Genomic DNA, 9,169 nt, shown 5'->3' with positions numbered 1-9,169 from the left:
TTCCTAGTATTGTTTGAATTAAATGTTCTGAAGATGTCCTGTGATACTTAGGATGAAATATTTCCTTATTAAAAATCTTATTACTGTGGTTATGTGTGTATGTTTAATCATGAAGGCTCCACAGTGTCATTATACAACAATTTCTAGACCTGTGTCATATCACCCCCTCTTTCTCCTGTTAACCAGAGTGTGCAATCCGTACTTGTATCCGCATACTCGCAATCTGTCCTCATAATCTAAATCCCATAATCCGAATATAATCTTTATAACTCTTCGTTGCACCTTTCTACACCTTCTCTATCCCCTTGGAACCCTGGAGACCAAATCTGCGCGCAATAATATAGATGTGGTCTTATCAAATCCTTATAAAGAAGCAAAATGACTTCCTTATCCTTACATGTCAAGGTTCACTTCAACATCGCAATTATCATTCTCTGAGTTGAATTTGCAACTTTTGCCATGTGACCTTTGGACTTTAAATTCTTATCCACCAATATACCAAGATCCCTTGCCTCTTCAGTTTCTTGTAGCATAACCCGCTAATATACGCCGCTGGAACTCTAATCACGCCAAAGTGCATAACTTTACACTTACTAACATTAAACTGATAATCATTTTCGTTTGCCTAAATTTCCAGTCTATTCAAATCATTTTGTAATTGCCGAATATCAGTAGCATCCCTGATTTCCCCACCCATCTTCGCATCGTCGGCAAACAATTGCACATCTGATGATAGCCCCTGTCTGATGTCATTAATGTATTTGAACAATAATGGCCCAAGTACTTAACCCTGATGTATATACTACATGAAACGATTGATGCCCGACAAAATAATTTGTTCCCTTCCACATTTAACTGGCAAAACACAAAAAATGTTCCACGAGATTGCGGTAGGCTGCAATTTCATTAATAACAATATAGGAATAAAATATTTCTTAAAAATGAAACCTAAAGCAGCACACATCAATCTCATGCGTGCTGTTATTCCACCACCACGCCGAGAGATTGAAAATGGAAAATTAAAACTATCAAACCTAAAAAGGCCTTCAATCTACCCATCGATCCTCAATTAAAAACATTGTTTTACAAAGTTCACCAAGCTTGTCTGCCTACCAAAATATGGTCCACAGCGAAGGTATCCCACTTCAAAACCCATCCGAATGTTATTTCTGCCCGCACCCAGAAATACTTTGCCATATAATGCTGTACTGTCCTCAGACTTCCCTAGTATGGAACACGGTATAGACCTTCACACCGCAAAGAACCTTTCACGAAAAAAAAAACATTACTTTAGTTAGACGAAGGACAAATAAACAACACTAAAACAATCATCATAATAGCAACCATGTACTCTATATGGACATACAGATGCGAACAAAATTTACGGAAGAGAAGGCCCAGACATACTTAGAAAACTCAGTCAGTTAAAAGAAATCATCACAGACTGAATACACAGAAAGAAGGTAACAAAACACCAACGACGACAGATAGGACTAATCTCAGAAGTGGAAGAAAACATACAAAGCGTAGAAACAAAAGGCCCACCGTAGAGGTAAAGCATAACACAAGCCCATACACAACACTTGAAAAGTATCAATAACAATAGAACTGAAAGCTATAAACTAAAATTATATATATGTGTATGTTATATATATATATATGTGTATGTTATATATATATGTATGTATATGTATATGTTATATATATGTGTGTGTGTGTATGTGTGTTATATACGTGTGTGTGTATATGTGTGTTATATATATGTGTGTGTGTGTATATGTGTATGTTATATATATGTGTGTATGTATATGTATATGTTATATATATGTGTATGTATATGTATATGTTATATATATGTGTATGTGTATATGTGTGTTATATATATGTGTGTATATGTATATGTGTGCATGTGTATGTTGTATATATACTTGTATATATGGAAACAAACTCTATATATTGGCATTATGTCAATATATAGAGTTGTATCTATTAAGGAGGTAAATCTAAATGGTAGATGTATATAACAGTATAATTACTTATGTGGATGAATAATTTAATATTTATCCAAATTGTAACTTAAAATATACTGACAAAAACGAAATTCTCAAACCATGTAAAAGGATTCTAGTAATAAATAGACTCTGAGCATGTTATGATAATGTAAAAAATATATTGTAAAAGACAAGCAGCGGTAATTGTAAAGATCCTGCTGATATAAATATAGATAACTCTTAAAATGAAATGTCAATGCAAAAATATTAACCAGAATAAGCATGTTATGTACATAATGTATATACTGTATTTGTAAATAGTTGTATATACAGGTAACCCTCGTATAACGCGGTACTTATACAACGCGATTTCGATATAACGCCGTCTACAAATTGTAGTAACCCTTGTTCAACACAGTACTTATACAACGCTGTTGAGATAAAAACACAGTCTACAAATTGTAGTAACTCTTTATCTTTTCATATATTTTTCACCCCGTGACTTAAAAATCAAATTTTATCTTCCTTATATTTGTGTCTGCCCGTATCGCGCATGTAGTTATAAGTAGCGGATTTATATCAGGAGAAATACCCTTTAGCACGCATACGTCAAATGTTTACCATATAAAGTGTTTATGGTTGAAAATTGTCTTCGTGTTTGCTGGGAGAGAGCCATTAAAAATCATAAGTATGTTAATCTCAAGCTGAGCATTTTATTTTCTGGTGAGTTATATACATAATTAATATGTAATGCTTTTTTATGTAAAAAATTAATTTTTATAGTAATGGCCACTTAGAGGGATTTTGCGATATGGTTGAAAACGAAATGAGTGAATTAATTGATGGATAAATAGATTTAAATTAGGAGGAACTGGTACAATTAATAGATTACGTCGAACCAAATGGCGGGTAAAGTTCTGCCGAAGATTCTGATTGTGATGAATCCGTTAAAGAATTCAGTTTAAAGAAATTAGCAGCAGGATTGGACTTGGCAAGAAAGTTAGGAAGCTATTTTACAGATAATGATTCCTCAATGGAGCGCTCCGGAAAATTCACGAGACAATTGGATATTTGTTTAGCTCCATATTATGAACTTAATAAAAAATTTCAGCATAGTGGTAAGCAAAATCTTATTAGTGACTTCTTGATAACTAAACCAATCGAAGTATGCAGTGAGAATTATACTAATGATGTCCAAGAGATTTCAAGTGATGACGACGTCCGGCTACTCGTAAATAAAGAACATCTACAAAATGTTAGTTTTGAAGACAGTTAAAATATGCACTTTATTTTATTTTGTCTAAAACATTTATGCATTATGTGCAATGAAGTTTACGCACAATTTGTAATTTTTATAATATTATACTATGTATTTGTTTCAAATAAAAATTTATTTTTGTTCGGTATGTCATTGTTGTTTATATAATTTAAAAAAAAAAACGAGTTCGGAACATAACCCTACTTTTTCTATGTGATCTGAGACTCGCATAACTCGATTTATATAACGCGGTTCCTTGTATAACGCGGAACCTAACACCCGCGTTATACGAGGGTTACCTGTATTTCTTCCGAATATACATAGATGATACTGTCAAAATAAAATATAATTAGTTGGTTAGAGCGTCGTGCTAATAACACGAAGGTCGTGGATTAGATCCCCATAGAGGCCATTATATATATATATATATATATATATATTTTTTTTTAATTTTAACTTATCGTTATTCTTATTAAAATTAAAACTTTTTTACCCATTGCTAGAATTACTTATTGGATTTAAATATTTCCTATTTTCAACTGAAACGTTTCGAAGAATTTTTGATTGTTTTACGCTGAAACTGAGAAACTGGTGGGCAATGAACTACTTATATCTTCATTTCGGATTATCTTTCATGATCTTAGGTTTCCTGAGGATCTAAAGTAATAATGATCTGTTTAAGTTTTTAAAGCGATTCATAAAAAATGAGTCAGTTACTGAGATGAGACGGGTTTGGTTGTAATGTAGAATATATAGTTAGTTATACTGTTTCTGCTCCTCCTCTCATGATATTGCTCAAATTTCAGTGAGAAATTTCGTCTTCAGCTATTAAAAAGGATATCAGCCAAATATACGCTTTAAATTGCAACCAGCCTTGCGCATCCTTGGTAGTGTCTCACTTTTTTATATATGACATAGTTTTAATGAACAGTTTTGGCAGTTTTGCAGCGCCTGTGTCGTATAGTTAAATAATCACAATCGAATAAAGCAGTCAACGAAATAATATTCAACTCAGAAGATAAGTAAAGTAGGTTGAATTTTGGATCCTAATAATTATAAAATGAGTCACGAGTGCACGCTATTTCACTGATATTCGTTTAGTGAACATACTTTTCAAGCACTTCAAATATAAAATGAAAAAGGATGTAAAATGAAAAACAACACATTACCAGAAGCCAACACTTTCAGCCTAAGTTCTGGTATCTTCTTTAACGTTTCACTCATTACATTTATTAGAAAACAAACAAGGCCTTATAGATAGATCATAAAGTAATCGGTTGCAATTGGTAACGGAGGAGATGCAACGGTCTTAATTAGAAAAGCAAATTAGATGAATTAAGCAAACTTTATAAATTACTAAGGATTTGTTTAATCATTTTTAATCCCACGTAGGAGCATAGGGAATTCATTTATTTTAATTTTAAATATTGAAGTTACTTGTTTTCCTCTCGGATAAACATAAACTAGTACCATTAAATTACGGGATAACAATTACAATTTGTATTAAGTGGCCTGTTAGCTCAGTTGGTTAGAGCGTCGTGCTAATAACGCGAAGGTCGTGGGTTCGATCCCCATACAGGCCAGCGTATTCTGCTTTTTTGAAATTTTAAAGAAACGTGAACTGTGGTTTAGTTATTCATCCCTGAGGTGATTCAATCCTTTCTGCCGTTTGATTGTTGACCCTTTGATTCAGAACCTAACAAGCAATATTATCTTCCGTTACTGTTTACTAACAAGGCAACTCCTATTCATCATTTCAACAATTGTTCATTAAAATAAGTGAGTGATATTCTGAATCTATCCTATCCTCATCTTACCATTAATCATCATAAGTCGTACACGTGTCCAGAAATGGCTTATCATTATGAGACAAACCTGACAGTTGAAATAAACAATACGTTGTACGTACTTCAGCACACAATAGCGCAAAAATAAAAAATAAAGAAAACCAGAAACATTGTTTGAACAGCTTTTTAAGTTAAATCTGTCAGAAGATCTAAATTTTTCAGAGATTTATTTTTTTATTACTGACGCCGTTATTATTCATAAAATTAAAATGTTCGCTAAGATAAAATTCCTTTTCCAAGTCATGATTTAAATATTTTATACGCTTGAATATTTTCATACTTTTGAATATTTCATGTTTCGAAGGCATTTTTTATTGTATTACGTTCAAACTGAGTAATAAGAATACAGTTTTTTCGACTGGTGGGAAAATGAACTGTTGAGTTCATTTGTTCATGAATGAGTCACAGTTATGATAATCAATTTAAAAATTCATGTCAGAGGGAGCCAAGCACGAGTTAGAAGGTAGGACTTTGATTGCACTTTAGAATAGAAGCGGCTCCTTCACTGATTTTATATTTAATAGATTTTTTTTTTATGTTAAGCCTATACACGAAAGGTTGTTTGGGTGGACAACTTATATTAAGTTTGTACTGTGTGTATATAGGAATTTTTAGTTTTTTTTTTCTACATATGATACTTGAAGGTTTTTTACATAATAGCTGTAACTTTCTGAGCTATAACTTTTTTTTTTAAATGAAATAAGTAAGCAGTCGATCGAGGAATAACTGGTCAAAATCGTTTTATTTCATCATTTTTAATCCCACGTCAGAAGTACGAGCATAAGGAATTCGTTTGTTTTAATTTTAAATATTGAAATTTCTTGTTTTTCTCTCGGATAAAGATAAACTAGTGTCATTAGATAACAGGATAAGAATTAAAAACTAGTCATTTTGTTTGTGTCTTATTTGTGTCTCATGCATTTAATTTTCTTCTAATTTCTGTTTGTTTATGAAGCAAAAACTTTTCTCAGTTGATCTGAAGTCTTACACGAGGGTAGCAGAGGGTTTTGTGCAAACCGAAATCAAAACTAATAAAACTAATCTCCCTATTTTTTTCTGTGTTTTCTTTTTTAATTTTTAATAGGATTTTGTATTTCCTTCGAATGAAATGAGAGAATTTGGTGTGATTTCAACCGGTATAAGGTCATCATTATTATTATGATGGTAGTGATGATATTCCTGTCAAATTCAAAATACACAACAAACGTAGTTTAGTGCTGAAAAAGTACAAATTGACGAACCACAGCAAAGCAGGTAAATTTCCGGTTGGTCAACATATATAACTGGCAAACTTATTCCGCACAACTTTAATTGTCTCGGCGAATTCTAAGCAAACCATTTCACCAGCCAAAGACTCTTTTTTCCCCCCCCCCTTTCTTTTCCTGCCGAAACTTTAATATCGTTGAATGAGCAACTCTCCCGTCATAAAAAAGTGAGATGTTACGGAAGGTCGAGAATAGGGCAAGGAATCATATAGTATTATTATAACAGATCTCAAATCTAGGACGCGAGAAATATTAATTATGTAATCTTCACGTGAAGATCAATTTGTCAGTCTCTTAAGGTATTGACAGAGTTTTATTACCACAATTTCGAGTTTTCTTCTAGCAAAACAAGAAAGATGGCTTAAAAAACACGAATTTAACAGATTGAGTCTCTTATTTAAACTAAATATTCAGTCTAAAGCAAGCTTATTCACGAAGTCATTGAAAATGACTTCATTCGTGTGTGTGAAAAATACCAAATGCGACCATCAAGAACAGACTAGTCATTACAAACCAAGTCGATTTCGACAAGCTGCGGCTAGCGAAGAAATTCCCTCGAAGTACAAAGACATTTACGTTAATTGGTGAAACGACACAAACAACTGATTTCCTTTCCAAGATAATCAAACACATTTTCACACCTAATATATTAGTAAAGATCATTGCTCTGTAGAAAATAGGATTAAGAATGTTAGAGAAGAATGAAAGCGGGGATACCATGTAACTTTTTACAAGATTATGTAGAAGTAAATGTTTTTGATTCTAATCTGAATCGATTTGCAGCAATCCTTAATGATTGATTTCAATTCTAATTGTCATTGTATTAAACTCAGCAAATATTTCTCCCTATTGAAAACGTTGAAACGATTTTTTTTTCAAGAATCTTGTAACTTCTTAACGACTGAATATAAATAACTTATACAGCACTAGTCCGTGTTTTAAAATTGATATTCTAAAGTCTAAAATAAAGGCTTTATCCTTACTTTCTTCTAGATTTATAGAGAAGGAGATAAGGATGAAGGAAAGCCATTCTTTAAATATTGAGAATAATAAAATAGTATATTTCGTTGAATTTTTAAACAAATATCATTCTTCTTTAAGTAATCAAAATGCTGTGTTATTTTTAGTAATTTTAGTAATTCTAGTGATGTTAGGTGTAAGATTATTTCTTCTTATAAGACAAGATACAGAATGCTCTGTAGAAAAGCCAGTGTACTGCTAGATAAAGAACATTCAGTCAATATTGTGGCATTCCATTCACTGCATGTTGGAAATTAAAATCTCCACTTTATTCTTTGTGCAGCTTCATCCTTCCTTGAACAATAGCTTTTTAATTCCACTAATAACTGCACTACAAAATCAAGAAGTTAACTTGTATTCTATTTTTGTTCCGAAATTTCAAGAAAGAATAGGATACTACTGAAAACCTGAAGTGTAATCGAATTATTTTGATGAACTGTGGTTGGGTATTCCCAACCACAGTTCTTTGTAAAGGAGCTGTTTGATGCGACGCAAGCAGCTTTTGCTAATCGCTTTCTTCCTACCTAATAGTTCGAAGTTTAATCCACCGATTACCTAATATAGCACTTTAACAGGAATCTGATTTATCGATCTAAATGCACCTCACAACGGAATAGAGATTTTTAATCAATAATTGTAGCTGGTCAAAGACATAATTTCCTTTATGCATTCTTTCGTGCACGTCATTCACTAGCGCGATTTTTTTTATTGTTCTTATGCGGTTTAAATTATGCATTAAAGTATTTTTAGTTGCCTTTAATGATATGAATTAATTATGAATTAAAAGTATTTAATTGGTGGCGGTTGACTCAGTGGTTATTGTTAAGTTCTTGAAGTTGAAACAATGGATTTTTCTCTTAATGGTATCGCGGATGGGCTGCTGGTTTGAATCCCTGTAAAGATGTAGATACTCATAAAGTTCGTGCATAAAGAAGAATAATCGGCTTACTAAAACGTGTATTTTATTAAGTTAAAATATTTAGGAATGCAAATCTATTATCAATAGTTTGTATAAAGTAATCGATTATTAATTTTTAATTTCGATTACCTTTCTCTGTTGGCTTAAAAGTAGATTCATGAAAAAAGTAGATTAATTAGTAGTAAAACAGTAGATTAAGAAAAGTAGATTTATCCTCTTAAGAGATTCAATAATGACTTCTAAGGCGGAAAAGGCCACTCCGGGCCTACAAACCTTGCCAAGCATGATGATGATGATTAGTTTTTAATCATTAAATTTAATAACAAAATAGACAAAACATGAGGGAATTAATAACAGAATATTTACAATTGTTTATATTTATAAAAAATCAACATTTCAGTTTTCATTTACCTATTTAAATTAAATTTTTCTCGTACATTATGGCTTCCTTCCTTTTCTTGTTCATTACTAATGAAGTAAATGATCACGGAATAGAATTTCATTCTCTACTGTGATAAGTAATGCGCAAAACATTAATTAAAGAAAAAAACGATCTCCTTTATCTTAACGATAAATTTGATCGAGCTACAAAAGAAAACTGTTTTTATGAATGATTTTGCTGCTTCTGGGAATCTGTTAGGTATCCTTTTTTAGCAATGTGATGAAATAATTATTTTTTTACTATTAATATCTGATTAAAATTTATAATAACAGCCTCCGCAGCTCAGTCAGTATAGACGAAGCCCCTTGATCGGAAAGACTGGGTTCGATTCCCAACAATGAAGAGGAGCTTTTATCTGGTCCCTTTCGACTAAAGGTGAGTTAACCGGTCTCATAAGGAGGTAAGGTTTTTTCATCGCTCAAAACAG

General features: G+C 32.1%; 1 non-coding gene across 1 annotated transcript; it reads left to right on the top strand.

Moving 5' to 3' along the window:
• Positions 1 to 4,758: 4,758 nt before the first annotated feature.
• On the top strand, positions 4,759 to 4,832 carry TRNAI-AAU (transfer RNA isoleucine (anticodon AAU)). The gene has a single exon. It is a non-coding gene; the product is annotated as a tRNA-Ile (tRNA).
• Positions 4,833 to 9,169: the final 4,337 nt, after the last annotated feature.

Source organism: Typopeltis vanoorti, chromosome 8 (genome assembly GCF_054136105.1).
Source record: "Typopeltis vanoorti isolate ZY-2024b chromosome 8, IOZ_Tvanoo_1.0, whole genome shotgun sequence".
NCBI classification, from domain to species: domain Eukaryota; kingdom Metazoa; phylum Arthropoda; class Arachnida; order Uropygi; family Thelyphonidae; genus Typopeltis; species Typopeltis vanoorti.
This window is presented reverse-complemented; position numbering and strand designations above follow the sequence as displayed.